An 18,148-nucleotide genomic window follows, 5' to 3' on the forward strand; every position below is an offset into this window, starting at 1 on the left:
GAGCAATGAAGTAAAGAGACAATTGAGAGGTATGAGAGAAGGGGGTGACAGTGAAGGATGAGGGGAAGATGGTGGGAATCAGACAGATGGAGAGAAATTGACAGTTCTGTGATCAGTCAGGTAAATAAAATCAAACATCACAAATGATATTTAGGAGGTTTTACAACCTTCTGCAATATTTCAAGCAGGATGAAGGATTTTGTCCTGCATAGAAGCTTCTACACCCAGGGATTAAAACACACATATATATATACTCATATGTCAAACAAAGTTTGAACGCTCAATGTTTTGTCATAACTACGTGCTGTACTTTGTACATTTGTCTCAACCTGCTCTGCTTCAGTTAGTTTCACAAAGAGCCCCATGCCTCAGATATTCCATTCACATGTACTGTAAGTGACACAATGACAACAGTGTAACAGTAAACATAGTGACAGTGTAATGCAACTATTTTTTTAACCAGGTACCATACCTGTGTTATCTCAGCTAACTAACTGAAATGAAATGAAAAAATCCACACACACACAAAAAACTTTTCAGGAGACCTGAATTGTATTATTATTTTTTAATATTTACTTTTTTACTTGGTTTGATTTAGACAAAGATTAAGGGTGGTCCCTTTTAAAAGAACCAAACTCAGTCCTTTTCAAGTGGACCAAAAAGAGAAAAAGGTCTCAGTTCTTTTTGTGTTTAGACTGTGAGTTTATTACAAAGAGGACCAGGTTCTCCTTCTGGTCCAATTCAGATTTGTTGGGGCTGTTCACCCCAACCTGTTCACACCAGGTCCTCTAGAGCTCTCAGACCCCCACTGCACTGAATTCTGGGTACAGTTGGAGTGTTCAGATATGCGCAAAAAAGGCTGAGTCATCGATCTGAGTTCGTTTAGAGGGCTGAAAGCACCAAGTGTGAAAACACCCTTAGGCTCCATTTCTATTTCACCAGGGTAACATTAAAAGTTTAGACATCTGACCTTTTCTTAGCCTGACTATACACTATAGTTGGCAATAGTAATATTATTATTCTACCAATCCCATCTTATTTATTGTTTTTTATTCATTTGACTTTTGTATGTATGATCGTGTTATGTCTAAAGTGTGTGTATGATCATCACATCTTTGTTTTGTTTCTTACTGTACTGATTTTGTTACATATTGAATATTGTCTGTTCTTTTTTGTAGTTGTTTTTGTGTCCTAATGTAAAAGAACACTATAACAATAAAATGTGGACAAATATCTATGTCAAGCCAGTATTTTTCGCCCACAGTCAGAGGCCCTTTAGCTGCCAGTCATGTGGGATCCAGCCTGCCCACCAGTTTGGAACTGGGTTAAAAAACATGTTAATCCATTGATCAGCTGAAGGGGCGTAAACTTCAAATTCAGTACAACATCTCATATATCTCATTATATGGACGCTGTCATGGAGCAGCCGCCCATTGTTGGCTGTTTCTGTGTGTGTGCGTTTAAAAGTGGAAATTAGCAAACAGCAGCTGGACAAGATCAAACTGAAGGTTAAAAGTGATGGATAAATGTTCCTGCTTCATCCACTGAGTGGTATTAATAGCACAGAAAATCAATTCTACCATTGAAACAACTCTCTGTAGTCACAATGTTCTATTATCACTGAAATTGCAAATACAAATTACCCTGTAACCAAAGTGTTTTTGTAAATAAATCAATGTTTACAAACCAACAAAAAGCTTAGTCAGAGTTATGAAAATCACGGCTCATTATGTGTGATGCTTTTTGCTATAGTGCAAAAACCCTCTAAATATATGGTGTCTAATCAGCGCTGTATGTCACGTCGTCACACACATCTGTGTTTTAAAGATGTATTATAAGGTCAAACCCAAGCATGTACACATGTATGTAAATGAGGGACAAAAGACAGAAGCAGAGAAGGTGAAGAGAAAGTAGAGGACGAGTGTACCCAGATAACATTCTTGACCATTACAGGAGCGGGAAAGATAAATGGGGAAAAGGATTCATAAATTCGGGCTCATATTCATATGCATTTATGGATGAAAACTAGCATTCTTTAATGGCTAACAGTGAAACCTGGAATGAATTATACGGAATACATACATCATATTCATTCATGGCATACTATCTCTCTTATAGAACATGTGGGAATTGTACTCACTTCCATATCTATAAATTTACACTGAGGGCACCTTCAGTAGCTGTCATAACCTTGCATGCAGATGATCAGTGAGCAATGCACTTGATGCTAATATCTATTCACCATAAACAATATCTACGTTGTAATCAATGTATGAAGCATGAATACCATCTCCAGCACAACGTGGACAAATAATGCAAATACAACGTACACTGTGTCAGCACTACTGATAACACCTTTCTCAATATAATATCCATGGTTCAATATATGCTAGTACACATAGTGCTGCCAGTGTCCAGAAGGTATATATCAGAGGCTCAGTGTTACATGTTTATAACATAAAAACTCTGGATTGACTATGAGCTGGACTTTAATCAGCCTTTTATCTGGCAGAGATCATTTTTATTCAGCATCAGCCCATAGAGCTTGAAAACGAGCCCAATGTAAAGCATTATTGTGGCTGAGTGCATGCTGTTGACATGCTGCTCGAGGTTGAATTACTCTAAATTATAGTGGTTCACATCAAACATTGGCTGTGCACACACAACATAAGATAATATATAAGAGATTGAATATCCAGCTGTAGATATGCAGAAATGCTGTCTGATCACATTGTTAGGGTCAGTATGCTTTAAAACCACAGGCGTGACATGTTGTTTAATGGTAGTTGATACCTCCTTTCTGATGACATATGTAAAGAGGGACGTCTGAAATATACAGTCTGTGGAATAGCTATGAATGAGTTAAGCACAGTGTTTGTGTTTTAGGATTAAGATTTACTATATTAATCCCTGTGGGGAAATTAAGGTTAATTAATTAATTAACGGTGTGTGCTGTTATTTACATTTTAACACTTACACTTGAAACTCTGATTGTCAATTCACATGTGACTGTCAAAAAAAGTACAACTAAGACTAGCCCATTCTCAGGTGTTCTTCAGGGATGTATCTTAGCTCCTTTGTTGTTCTAGATTTGCACTTATTGTAACGGCTGATGTTCTCTTCTCTGTGTATTAGGGTTGGGCGATATTGGCAAAAAAATTAATCACGATTAATTGTGGCATTTAGCCGATAATGATTAATTTGACGATTAATTGATGACAATTGCACTTACATGTTTTTGACTCTAAATTGGCACAGTGTTCTAGCATGATACCGACAAATCATCAGTCAAGTTAACTACTTCATTCTAACAGGTTAAGCTGGTGAGTAGTGATTAGGCACAAACCAGCCATGGAAATATGTATTGATAATATTGAGGCACAAACTGCTTCAAAATAATAATGAAGCAAACATTTAAAGTAACTTTGTTCTTCATATGTTCTTATCTTAAGGTCACAAAGCATGTCAACATTAAAATTAAACAGACAAATAGACAAATAAGTTCAGAAAAGTCACATCAGTGATTATTTCAAGTTAAAAAATGTGTCTGCGCAAATGAACCTGTGACTGGAATATGTCACAGACTAGTGCAAGTTTTCACTCAGACTGTAGAACAGCAGCAGAAAAAACAAACAAATAAACAAACCGGACAATTTCACATTTAAATGTGTCTGTGCAAATCAACCTGCGTTACAATCTTCCAGCACTTAGTTTGGTCGTAAGCAGCACAATGACTAAACGTATCGCGGATTCTCGGCTGAGTGGAATTCTTTCCAATATCTGCTGGAGGAGACTTCGCTGTTGTAATGTTTCCTATCTTGCTGTGGAGTCCGTAAATAAAGATCGGAGTTCATTCATTTGATATGAGCAATAATTCAGTTACTATGGCAACAACCAACGCTCCACGCTTCACCTAATGCATGTCGCGGCACTACAGCCGTAGCCGGCGTTGTGTCCTCGTTGCGCTTTCTTCGGCTTTCTTCGGCTTTCTTCGTGCTCGGGCTTATGGTGACAGACGTTGAACTTATGTTAGGAACGTGCTGCTCCGCATTATTTAACTGAACACCACTGTCTTCCGCCATTATTGTTATTGTGGACTCACATGTGCACGGGTGATGGTGAGAGTAAGCCGCACACAAAAATGCGCCATCATGACGAGGCACTAATCGCCGTAATCGATAAGTGGCAAATATTAATCGATGACAGTTTTTCTGACGATTAATTGCACACGATACGATTTTGCACAAGCCTACTGTGTATTGATGGTATTATTCTACTTGCCTTACAGGACGTTTACAGACTTTCCATGTTTTCCATGAGTTTTTTTTTTTAAATATTTATATATTTTGATAAATATTTGGACAAACATGAATCTCGTTTTGATCCGGTGCCTAGAGATAAAGGTGGCATACTTTCAGAACAGTACAACCAAAAAATGTGTTTTTTCCAATTACAAAACATCACAAATAGACATTTCCTCTGGAAAAAGTAACTACATCCTTGATGTCAGCAACCCTAAAAAACCCAAAACATGCTCCAACCCCACTAGACTATTTCCTTTTTAAAAGACCCATTTTAAAGATTTTCTCATGTTTTTTTTCGATGTGTGTAAGACATGCCAGTGCCAAAAAACAACCAAAGTAAATCCATAGGATGAGAAATTGTTCTGAATCTGCATCTTAAACAAGCACGGCCTTAGCAGTAAGTGTGGCATAGTGGAGAAAATGTGAAGCAGACCTTTGTAAATGGAAAAGGGAAGGAAGAGAGCAATGAGGAAAATTAGAAAACATATTGAAAACACAGCAGAAAGGGAAAAAAAGATGTAATAGCCTGAGGTATGGTTGTTTTTTTCCGCATTCCTTTCATTATTTAATCAATTACAGTGAATTTATCTAATGAATGTTGTCAGCAAGGTCATTTATACAATTCACTAACAGGTTTTGTTTCACTTCTGAATTACCATCCGATAGGGTGACCCTCAGCTGATGAAGATGCATTGTGATGCCTGGTAAATATCAGCAATGAGGGAATGAGTGCTGTTATGTGTGTGTTTAGGAGTGGCCTTGTCTGCGTGTGTGTTACAGATGTCATTTTTTGACAGGCAGTAGTATAAAACAGCTCTATCAGTGATGACAGTTGAGAGATAAGTTATCACAGTTGTGTCAGATGAATGATGTTAGATTTAATAATGGGACTCAGGCTGACATAAAGCATTTCCAATTGGCTTGAGGAATGATTTATAGAGATTTGGGATGTAATGTTATGCCCTAGACAGCTTGGAGCTGCTCTAATTGGAAAATTGGATCAGAAGGTTGTGTGTACTGTGACTGTTTTTACTTATATACACAAGTATTGCAACTTTATCATGTGATCATTAGGTCAAACCTGATCCAAACTGACTGTTTTTGTGTCTGTAGACACATCTTATAATGCAAATGAGCCACTGTTGTCCACATACCTTTCTGGTACATAAACAGCACCCACAGTCAGCTTCAAAGAGGCTATACAAAAACACAATGGCTTCCTGATTGTGCAGTATTTCTTCAACATTGCAGTTTTGTTATGAATGGAATAGCTGCTTCGGGTTACACTGTCATGAAATAAAATACATTTTAAATGTTTGCTTGGCACAGGTATGTGGAGGTTGGTACAGCTGTGACATCATGACCATACTAATGAATATGAGAACATTCCTGGTTGAATGATTATGTTGATACTTATTAATAATAAAATGAGGATCTGTAGGGGAAATTTAGGGCCTTTATAGAGATGCTGAGTCGTGAAACCCGGAAAAACTTTGCATCTGGTTCACTCATCCTGACTAATTGGTTAAAAAATGGGTTTTGGTTAAGATGCTGTCACATGCCTGGCCTTCTGTGTTTGTTTTTTGCCTGCTCTCCCTTCTCCCTTCCTCCTCTGTGCTCCAGATAGAGATTGCTCACCTGTGCAGTCTAGGTGAGCTTCTACCTGGCCTGGGTGTAGCCCGATTAGACCAAGTTTTTGGGCTCGCTCTCTCTCATTTTGGGTGCTTGTGGAGTGGTTGTGTCTGCTGGGTGTAAGCATTATGGATTGTGTGAATGTAGTGGGAAGTGTGGTTTATTAGATAAGCCAGTCAGGTATTTTTTTTGTTCTTCTCTTTTCCCAGAGAGCTGGCCAATTAAAAATGTGTTTAATCTGTAGCATTAATTTCAGTGGCACTTGAATTAAAATTGTATACTGTATGATGTTATACTACCAGGCTAAGTATCCCATAGAAATGTATGGTTTGCATGTTTTTATAGCTTACTACCTCTATACCTTATCTGGTGGAAACCTTAGGATGTATAAATATTGTGTTGCAGTTCCATGATAATATATAATGTACTCCATGCCAACATATGGAATCACAAAAGTGCAAAAGGATCATACACATTTATATATTTATGCTCCTTTGCTCTTTATAGCCAGCAGCATCAGTGCATCAATGCATCAGCCTACACTATGTATGTTGAATCTCCAATTTAAAGAACCATAAAGATTGAAAAGGAATGCTGGACATTTGTGCTTACAGTTGACTAGTCCAATAACCGTGATTTACCATGTGAGCAATCAGAAAGCGTGAAGACAAGTTAAGACGCAGCACTTATCTGTCACATTTGGTCTCGCATCACTAACTAAACTCATCTCCCAGCAACATCTTGACTCATAGTGACACTATCTGTTACCATTCGACCATATCATTGCTGCACTGCTGGTGTGAGGGCAGTGGCTTATGTTGAAACTTATTAGATTCAAGGGTGATATGAAATAAAAACATCCCACACATAGAGTCCAGCACAGGCAGGCATGGGGAGGAATAAACACACACACACAAGTCTGAAGCTATGAATTTGTAAGGGAAGGTATCAGCCGTGGTTTCATCAGCAGGAGATAAGGAGCGGAGAGGGAGAGAACATTATTAAACCCTCCATGGGACACTTATCTTCCTACCAAATGGTAGATCACACTCATGTCAACAGCCAGCATCTTGGCCTAATAAATCCTGTCTAATGCCATGCCAAGCTGGAGATGGCAGGAGAAAGATAGGGCTGTGCGTGTCTGTGTGTGTGAAAGAGAAAGGCTGAGAATGAAGCAAGAAATACAGTAGGAAAACAGAATGAAAGTAGACGGACAAATCAGATCTGGTATAATAAATGTAGTTCAGGCTTCTCTGAGATATGGTGCTGAGATAAGAAGATGTGCTAAGATAATTACAAACTGTACAGATCAGATATGACCTGAGCAGGGAGCAGAATCAGCAGTGTGACAAGGGGTGCTGAAGTTGGACAACAGATATGGCACCAGAGAGGGGCACTTTTTATTTATTAACCAAAGTTTTCAAATGATTTAAACACATTGATGTGAATAAAACAAGCTGAAGCAGCACAAAAGTCGGTAACCTGAAGATTTTGCAGCCCTCTTATCTCGTCATACTCTGTCATGTAATGCATTGTTAGATTTTAGAACATTATTAAAGCTCTGCGTGTGATTATACAGTCGCAGCCCACTGAGTGGCCATAATCAATAGATATAAGTGCCATAATTATGACAAGTAGGGCCCTGTTGAAGCTACCAGTAGGCTGTGATGTGAGTTGTATCTATTGTGATGACTTACAAAGTGATTATATCAGCGAACTCTAGTGGGCAAGCAAATAGGTGGCCTGCTGATGCCTGTCAAAAGTGGCAACCTCTGGACGAAGCGTTAAAACTTGTAGGGACTGGCTCCAAAAGTGAGTCAATCCCCATAGACTCCCATGTTAAAATGGTCAATTTTACTCATTTTAATTATATTCTGATTTAAAGTTATGCATTAATTATGGGCGTGACTACGTTCAGTGACAAGCGGTTGCTGTATCATAGCTTGTGTTCCGTGCTTCCATGATCCCACCTCAGCTCCACTCACGTTTCACCTACATGTCTGTGTTTGGAGTTTTGACGCTGCCAACATGGCGATGGTTGAAGTGCCCCACCGGGCCTCAAAATAGCTCCTCAGAATTGGGTGATGTCGTGGAAAATAGTTTCTTACATTTTTTATTTCATGCAGTATTTGTATTAGTTTGCATGCTCCAAGTGTGTAATTCTGTGAGAACAATGAGCTGCCGTCTGACAAAAAACAAACGAGCATCACTCCTGATTTCACTGTGAAGCTCTCCACATTTTCTCTTTGACAGTTCACTTCTGCCCAACTTTGCCTCCCTAATGCATTAGCACGCTGCTGAGATCTCCCTTACGAAGTGAAGGCAAGTCAAATAGCCTTTTAAGCAAATTCACTGTGTCTTTATTTCACAAAGGAGTGCTATCAATCTCTCAACAGTCTCCCTGTGTAGTCATTCTTACTGTAAGCGTGCACACACGTGCGCACACTTGCTTTCTTTTATTATTAGCAATCTGGCAATTTAAGATTTTCCGCAGCATGCTAAAAGCAGGAAGTGCACACACACACACACACAGTAATCTCTTTGCTGACATGTCAGGCAACAAAGTCAAACAAAAGATGGCTTGAAAAGGCCCAGCTGAGTGCCATAAGACTCAGAGATTTGCTTTCATCGTGGAAATCCCCTCCCATGTCTCCTTTAACAGTGAATCCAGTATCTGGATAATTAACTGTACTATCTGACCTGTGGTAGGCAGACATTTCTTAAACCTGAATCAAGCCTTACAGGAATTAGAAGGAGGTTTAGAAAAAAAACACCCAATGCAAAGGAATAAACCCCTGTGCTTTGTAATTTGCCACCATCTTTATCCATCCGCCCTCTGCTCACAGCTGGTCTCCTCTCGGCTAATTTCCCCTTGTCTTAGTTTTTTTCCCTCCCTTTCGTCCGTCCCTTCCTCACAACTGTTATTTTCCTCCTTTTTTTTGCAGTCTTATGTACGTCCTCCATTTCTGCTCTCCTCGTTTTATCAGTTTTTTTTCTCTCTTCACCTCTTTTCCTTCTCATGCTTGTTCCTTTCCAGTCTATTGCCTTGCCTGATTTTCATAAGATTATTCCACCCGTTTGGCGGCCTTGATGAGTATCTGCACACTAAAAGCTGTCAAGCCCCTTTTTAAAAAGCCTGAGGTTTTTTTTTTTTTTGGTGAAGTGAATTTGTGTCCCAAATAGCTCCTCTGCACTCATGAAACTTCAAGAGGCAGAAATAATGAGATGCTGACTGACATATCCAGACCTCGGCCCTGTGTCTGTGTGCATGCATGTATGCTTGTGTGGGTGTCTTGAGTGCGCTTACGAGAGAGTCACCTATTACCCTTGAATATAACATCTAAAGTACTGATCGTGAAAATACGTGTAATAAGGCTCCTCGTGCTATTTGAAAACTTTGATATTACAAAACACAAAAACACTTTTACTTTGAAGATGTAATGGAAAAAAATGCTTTAATGTGATATTCATTGCACAAAATTTCCAAAACAAGAGATAAGTGTGTCCTCTCAGTTGATTCATGTGCTAAATGAACATCTTTAATGTGAAAAGACAGTACTGGGCTCTTTTAAATAGACCACAGTGCTCTGAAATTAGTTGAATTCTCTTTTAATATTAAGTTTCTTTTCTTTTGTGGAAATAAAAGCACTGAAATTTGGCTTTCATTCAAAGTGGAGGTCATTTTGCTAGCTTTAGCGTAAAGTCAGGATAGAAAGGATAGAACGCTCTCATGTTCAAGTATGGTCGCTTTTTTAAAGAAAAACATGGTCCTTATTTTTCCAATTTTTTATGTGTCTAATGGGTCTAATCCATTCAATACCGAGTTGATTTTTGATGCTGCAATAGCAACCACTAAAGGCACACAGCCCTATTTATCCACTGTCCCCTAAAAGCCCTTGTTGTTTGCCGTACATGGCAGGATGTCAGCAAAAACAAGCACTTTTAGCAGCTCTGTATTTGACTAATTCTCAAAATTTAGACCCCATAAAGATGGAAAATTACCATGTCTAATATAATTATCATTTCAGTTATACCTTATGAATGCTAGAAAAACAGAAAGTTGGTAACATTAAAGAAGAGATGGCGCGTCATGTGTTTTACAGTTTGAGTTTTAGCTAGGCTGGAGAGTACGACATTCATTACTTCATTGCATGCATGCATACGGTTTATGTGCGTATGTAAACTGGATAGAATGCAACTGTTTCAGGGTTTTAGTTTTTAATCACACATTATGAGAGTGGCATAGGTGTGTGTATGTGCGTAGCAGTGGGAGAGAAGAAGAGAATGTTGTTAGTTTGAGAGTGATTTAATAACAAGAATATATGTACAGTGTGAATAAAGCTGCCACCCTGCAAGGACAGAAAAGTGCTCTAGTCTTCCTTACTCCAGCTCTGTGTAATGGTGGGGGTTAACCACAAGCAGCGTAGCTCGTCCCATGCCTAATGTCAGAGAATTTGCTACTTTAATCTCAGAATATGGCCCTAATACGCCATCGTAGGAGCTTATTTTGCTAATTTATTCTTTATTATATTTACTGTAATATTTACAGTAAATACTTACTATTATTTTATGATAGAAAGAACATAATGGTAGGGAATTAATACCTTCATTCACTTTAACACTTTTTGTATATGGTTTAATTCTAACAGATTAGATTTTTACTGTATCTTTGCTGTATATCTTTTAATTCAAACAACAGACAATATACATATTTATTTATGAAAAGTTTCTTCATTCCCTTGTGTCCAAACGTCCAATTGGCACCTTGCTGTTTCCAGCTACACCCTCCTTTTCCTGCACACTATTTATGCTAGGTGTCATTGCGGTGCATAACTGGCAGGTTGTGTATAGTGTGCCATTGCTCGGGGCTTGTTTTTCTGCACACTGTGTGTGTGTGTGTGTGTGTGTATACTGGCCACCAGGTACCGCTGATATCGTTCTTTTGCAGATGTGGTCTGACATTTTCTTACAGCTGAACGCCAACAGCAACCCCAGATTTGTGGATGCTAACACACACACACACACACAGAAGGAGAGCCCAATGGCACTGTGAGCCAGAGGAGAAAATGTCAGTGTGAACAGGAGTCTGTGGGAAAGAGATCATTTAACACCAGTGTCTAGAGAGACACCAGTACATCAGCAGTGAACAGTAAACCCCTGACATACACCTGGAAGGAGCTCATGAACACAGAACTGACTGTTCAATACCCTACAGCATTTGCATTGCAGTTTTACATTGAAGGCACATAGAGTAGCTCTAGTGTACTCGCTGAATATGCCAAACCCATGCCAAATGTAATGAAAGGAAACACACACAATACACACTAAGCTGTTTAGACATTCACAAAAAATCACTACGGAATACACACAGTGGTCAAAAACACCACATAAGAGGCTGCTCTGTAATTAGAAACTGCAATGACCGAATCAGAAAAATAGCCACTACCTGTGTGGGCCCTCATGTGCTACACAGTGTGATCGTCTGTCACAAGTACTTACACACACACCCACACAACAGATACGCACAAAACATCCCCACTGAATTACTTTTAGAATTTGTTTTTTGTTTGTTTTTGCAACACATATAGAGACTCTGCCCAACATGCAAACTAAACCTGTCAACACACTGTTTTTTATTTGGTTTCCTTTTGCCATTTCCACCATCCTGATCAGGTTGGAAGGCTCGCTGTCTTGCATGACATGCTGAGACTGAACTGCCTGACAGGGGAAACTTAAAATAAGTGGAAAAATAAATTGCTGTTTGCTTATACTGCCATTATCAGCAGGCGAGTGAACACATCGTAAACAATGCAAACAGCGAAGAAAAGTGACAAATGGACACGGCACGGAATGGGTCGGGTGGGGTGGGGGGGTAAGTTAAGCCGTAATGATGGGTTATGATGACAGCTGTGATCGTGATGGGGCCGACAGTAATGAAGGTGACTACGCTGAAGTTGATGATAAATGACACAGTGACATACTTAGACTAAAGTAGAGCAATGGCTAGAGGCTGCAAACAGAAATAAACACACAGATATAATTAGTTTGCTCATGTATAGTGCGCCTTCTGTTAACCGTGTACTGATGTGTGTGAGCAAGGTGGGTGTGCGAGGGTGTTTATGTAAGCTAATACACGCTTCAGGATGCATATGAGCATGCCTCAGAGTCTGTTAATAAAGAGTCTGTACAGCTGGTGGAGGCCCAGAACCTCAAGACGCCCCTTCTCCTTCCCGGATGTTGATGATTCTTGTCTATTTAGCCTTATTGACCTCTACATCCAAACTAATCCGCCTTAAATTATGCATAACCTTTTACTTGGCAGAGCTCCCCATAAATCTGTTTATTCCCTGTTTGCTCCCTTACAAAGCCCGCTAAACAAATTCCAATTAAGCAAAACAGCAATACAGCATGAATGATAATTCAACTTAGTACAGTCCCCAAAGCAGATAAAAGCATAATCATTGCTGTAATGTCTTAGGCAGCTTATGAAAGACTGTTTGGCTTCCCATGATTCAGGCAAGTTCTCTATTATTTTTAGGTCATTTGGTTAGTATGAATATGATAATAAGCTTGAATGTGTGGTCCTGTTTTTGTGTGCATCCATGTGCATTCTGTAAGGACATTGTGCGTGTGTGTGTGCGCACAAGCTGTGTTTTTTTAATGCCTAAAATACAAAGCCACACTGCATTTCATTGGGACTGAAGTAGAATGAATTAGACGCTTCATCAGACACCACCCTGATGGTACTACTGCATGATGGATGACAACATAACATCAAGTGCCTAAAAATCTCACGCACATGTAAAATCCAATTATAAGGCAGATGAAGTTAAAAAAAACCCACAAAATTACAAAATAAAAGCTTCACAAATACACACCTGTGAAGCAGCAGCCTATGTGCTTGTGGTCATATTGATACATTAAAAAAAAAAAAGATTTTTACCTGGTTATTCTGAAAATGTGTCTTAATATTCTTTGCTACGCTAATATTGCACTTTCTATGAAATTCACATGCTTTTAATTTGATGGTGTTATTAGACCTAATAACAACACTGAGATAAGCCCTTTTCACATTTAACTATTGTAGCTACTTCAAATTGCATGTAAACTGAATTATTTCTGCACAAAAATGCAAAATGTGGTTTTATTCGATGTCTCAGGAGCTCTAAGAAAAATATTACCATGAGGAGAAACTTGGCCTGTGTTTGCTCATTAGCCATTAAGAATACAATTGCTGAGTTGTCCTTTGTCATTTACTTCTATTTGATCCAGTTGTTTCTAGTAATCACTCAACAAATTACAGGTTAAATATTATTTTTTTAATTCAAAACAAAATCACTTTTTTTAGGAGGTAGGATATTTTGAAATCTCAGTAAGAGTCAGCCGGGTTTCAAAGTAAACACACGCCCCTTTCTCTCAGAGCTCACCCTGAAGCCACGCCTCCCAATCACATGGATGTGCATTACCTGAAAACGAGCTGCGGTCTGTGACTTCGGCCATCATGCACGTACCTCTCTGGTGCGCGCAGAGCAGGAAGAGAGTGACAGCCAGCCAATACTCTGCGCAGGGTCCACCCGGATAATTGACTGATGTTTTTAGCATTTTAGAGCTTCCACAGATGATTCATATTCTGTTTTAATGAGAAACTGCCAAACTAATCGGTTGCTATCGGTTTGTAAAGAGAAGTTACACGAATTTAACAAAAAGTGCATCAGAATGAAATCTCCTACCCTACCTTTAAGATCTGACTTCCTTTACTGCCCCTGACTGATTGAATGTTATAAAGCCATGTACATGTATCTATTGAACAGCTGTTTACTTGGAAATAAACATACATTTTTATAAGCTTGACATTTAGCCTGTAGCTGCTGTGTCATTTTCATTCAGACTGCAGGCTGGGAAACTGAAACAATCCGGAAAGTTCTCTGCCTTCAGGATGTCTGTGTGTGTGTGTGTGTGTGTGTTTTGCCACCAGCTAAAAGACTAATTGACTATCCAGCTTCTACAGTGTATGATAATTTAATAATTAGAGAAAGAAAACAAACTGAAATAGTAATGGAATATATGCCATGTTTTGGAGATAAAGAAAATGTGCTTTGATTGACTGCAGAAGGAATTCATCTTTTTTTGTTAATGTAAGAATGACTGTGCAAATGTTCAGCATTAAAAAAAGGTAATAGAGAGTGTAATCATTTTTTGTTTGTTTGTCCTTTCAAAGGCATTTTTACTCCATAATCCATGTTATCCCTTGTCTGTTTTGCTGGATTATTGTTGAGTAGCTGTTGCTCTTTTGAGTGCACGCACTGATATTTAACTACACAGTGTTTTTATGTTTTCAAAAGAACAGCAGATTACCTTCATTTTACCACCATTTGTGAGAGTTTTTTGTTATTCAATGCTGCTTCTGTGTGTGTACTGATGATTAATACATTTTTTTAAAGCCACTTCTCTTCCTGTAATAACAAAACCTAATCAGGCATCATTATACCTACTTTCAAAATTGCAACTTTTTTTTTCCTCCCCATGCTCTTTTTACTCGATACAGCAGTCTGTGTTATTAATTTCCTTTGACAAATGGAAGAGCCAGAAAAAGAGCTTGAAAAGCACCCAAAAATGTGAGGAAAAAATAAAACAGGAGCAGTCAGGAATCATTCATACTACAATGTACAAATAAATTGCCTCCTAGCACGTCTGTTTCAATACAAAAATCTGCTTCCCAATATTATGTCAAATACTAAAACAGTATTTGTTAGCCAATTGACTGCGGCACATCCTGCATGCACCAGGTGTCCTTCACTCAGCCGCATGTGTGCATTTCAAAGGATAAACGGCCCAAATATATCTGTCCGGGTACTCTGAATTTCCAAGACCTCTCTCCATTAAGTGTGAGTGATAACAGGGCCCCAGCTGTGCTTTCTGCTGCCACCACCACCAGCACCGCACCAGAGACAGAGACACAGAGAGAGAGAGAGAGAGAGAGAGAGTTTGAACTGACACCCCCCCCCACCTTTTCACCCCCTCCCACCCCAGTGGTCTTGACCCAGTTAAGACGGTTCTGTGACTGATAACCGATGCAGAGGCCGTCAGACAAGCTTTATTGAGACAATAAATGAGCCGGGACTCTAGTTGCACCGCAAGGAACATTAGTTAGGTATTTAGAGTACTGCTTGGCTGAGCCCTGTATCCATCCTCCCTGTCCTCTCCTCTCCTGTGTTCTCCTCTCCACTGATGTCTGATGTCATTTCCTTTCCTCCCAACCTGGCATGGCAGCTGCATCAGGAAGCAATCTCGCTCTCACTCCTACACAATCCCTCCACCCCCGCACCCTTCACCCTCACTCCTTGCCAAAAAAGTGCTGAGTTACAGATCAAAGTCTGGCCAATCTGCCTCTACTCTTGATTCTATCTTTTTTCTTCTTCTGTGTGTGTTTTTTTATTATTATTGTTCTATTTCAAACTGCTAAATTTAGATTAACACTAGAACTTTCCCACTCCAGTTTATTGATACTAAACCTCAAGTGCCCCCCTGCCATAGTCTTTGTGCTGCAGGTGGGCAGGTAGGAAATGGAATGGTATGTACGGCCTACAGTGATAAAAACTAAGAAGGTATTGTACTCCAATTTCAAGCCCACCGCTTTGGGTACAAGTCCACCCTTACCCCCACCCGCACCCACCTCGTTACTCAGACTTTGACTATTTTTTAAAAAGTGGATATCAGAGAACACGTCAACATTTATACACCTCCGTACAAGTCTACAGACGTCTGTAGGAGAACTTTATAAACAAAAACAAACTCTTTTACCACTAAGATTTTACCACCGCTCACTCAGTCACAAGAAGTTGGTTTACATGGGATTAAACAGCTCAGGCCCAGATTAAGCTTTTAAATCCATATATTCCTGCATGAGGCTTTGGATCTTCAAATACACATCAGTCCTCAAAATACAGCTCTTCCAGCAGACAAATAAGCATCCTCAGTACTCAAAAAACAGCGAAAATTCTCATGATTATTGATCATTATTCATGAATTCTGCATTGTTTCCTCTTAACTTTCCTCCTTTTGATATTGATAGAAGTCTATAAATACATTTGGATTTTGAAATCACAAACAGCCGCTAAAGCCTCGACTTTGCTGCAAACTGCACGGCTTTCCTATAGAAACCCTCCATTTTTTGTTAGCGGACACCTAACTATTCACCTTTAGTCCTTACACATAATGACAGTGAACACCACTTTATGTAATTCCCTATTCAAAGACCCAAATGCGACTCAGGCAAGTGTGTGTAGGAACACACAACAAGACAATTTCAACAGTGGTTGTTTAAAACAGCCAATAATGCAATCTCCTTTTGAGCAAAAGCTCATTGATGGTAATGAACAGTGTTATGAAGATGTGGAAGAATAGAGTGATGATTACACAGCGACAGAGATAATACACCAATAACTATCACCATTAGATGCACTTGGCACACAGTAGAGTTGTCTTATAATTACATTTCACATTGAAATCAGGTTAAAGGGCCTGTTCCATAGAGTGTATGTTTTTGTATGTTCTTGTGTGGGCGCTGCGGTTAGAAAGTGTGGCTGTGGGTTGTGGAGTTTTTAACTTGACATTTCTAAGGATCAGGGAGGATCAATAGCAAAGGTCAGAGGAACAATAACCTCCGGCTTGTTGTGACGCTCGGAGCAGGAAGTCTGCGCGCGACTGGACTGTCGATCGGCTGATGCCTTTACAGTACGTTCACCATCTGCAGCGATGCAGCGATCAAGAACTAAGCCAGCAGAAGATGTTTTGAAGATGTTTTGAGGCCTGACATCTTCTTTTTATTTTCCTGAAAATGGTTAACATGTGTGAAGGACACAGGCTACGCCTGCAAAGAGGACTATTTGTGCCACTTCTAGCCTTTCTTTCAAAAGCTTTTTGTCTGAGTTTGAGTTTTCAGAATCGCTTATGTTTGTGTTTTTTACGCGGAGCAGAGCACAGCAGCCGAGTTCTTGACATAACAACAACAGGGTTTCACATACAGTAGAGTAGTGGGCAAGGAGAGCTGCCAGTTAGCAGCAAGAAGAGACAGTAAACCTTCGGAGACCAGGCCATTATGAGGTCCATCATCGCGAGCTGAGGGGGCATTGTGCACCTCACATTGTAAACAACAAATCAATAGCTCATTTGTCATTAGGTTTGGAAGGAAACAGGTTTATTTGGAGGGGGGGCTCCAAGATCCACTTTTCCAATACAAATGAGCCAATCAATCTCGGCTCTCTCCTGGGGCCTCCACGCCAGCAAGCCTGCTGGTGAATGAGCAGGAGAGCCCCTCCGTCACCCTTTTCTCACTCTTTTCTTATCTCCGTCCTTCACTCATCTTTCCCACTCTCTGAGGTGCCTCTCTGTCTGTTTTCTCTCACCGACTTTGTCTGTTTCTACGCCACTACCCAGGTCGCTTTCTCATAGTGCATTTGTAATCCAGAGTAAGAAAGCAGGAGGTGAAAGAGTGGCGAGGAGAATGGGTTCTACTGTTCCGCACTGATGGTATTTTGTGTTTAAGTGGGGGGGCAGAATGTTTCTGCCAGTGTGCCGTTGATGCTGAACGGGACTGGCAGGTGGATTATACCTTCTGCTGCTTTGTCCCTGGACAAATTTAAAGGTAGCCCAACAACTCGGCACCATGGGGGAATGTAGGTACAAGGGAGGTTTGGGTCTGTCTTTCCTTTTTTTCCCTCCCTTAGGTCAGTTCAACTTTTATTACAAGTTCTGTGGTGGATATCTTTTCTCAAACATTCTGTTTTCTACTTTCTACAAAAACACACACATACAATAAAGCTGTCGCACTCCTCCTAATTCTATGTACAAATGTTACCTTGGAGTGACTGTGTTAAACCAAATGAGATTCCACTCTCTCCAGTGTTCTGAGCATCTGCTTCAGCTGTGTGCCTGTGGAGGCAGAGTTCAGGTAGCCGTGTGTGAGCATAATAGTGACATTTTCTGTAATATGTGTAGTGATTCTCACAGTTTTCTTAGTTCTTCATATGACATATATAGCTACATGTTTGGTAGCCATTCAGTATATTTATGCTCAGTATTTAGATGTCTATATATATTAGATTTTAGTGGCAGGTTCTGCCTGATTCTTTGGACTTTTCTACAATTATTTGGGACAGTTTTCTTCCTTAAAAAAACCTGAGTTTGTTTGGTTGCAGTGTGAACAGACACTC

General features: G+C 39.7%; 1 protein-coding gene across 1 annotated transcript in view; it reads right to left on the reverse strand.

Moving 5' to 3' along the window:
• Positions 1 to 18,148, reverse strand: part of LOC114431550 (protein FAM19A5-like) — a 130,910-nt gene that overhangs the window by 13,632 nt on the left and 99,130 nt on the right. The gene's annotated exons all lie outside the window — the stretch shown is intronic.

The sequence above is a fragment of the Parambassis ranga genome, chromosome 2 (assembly GCF_900634625.1).
Source record: "Parambassis ranga chromosome 2, fParRan2.1, whole genome shotgun sequence".
NCBI lineage: Eukaryota > Metazoa > Chordata > Actinopteri > Ambassidae > Parambassis > Parambassis ranga.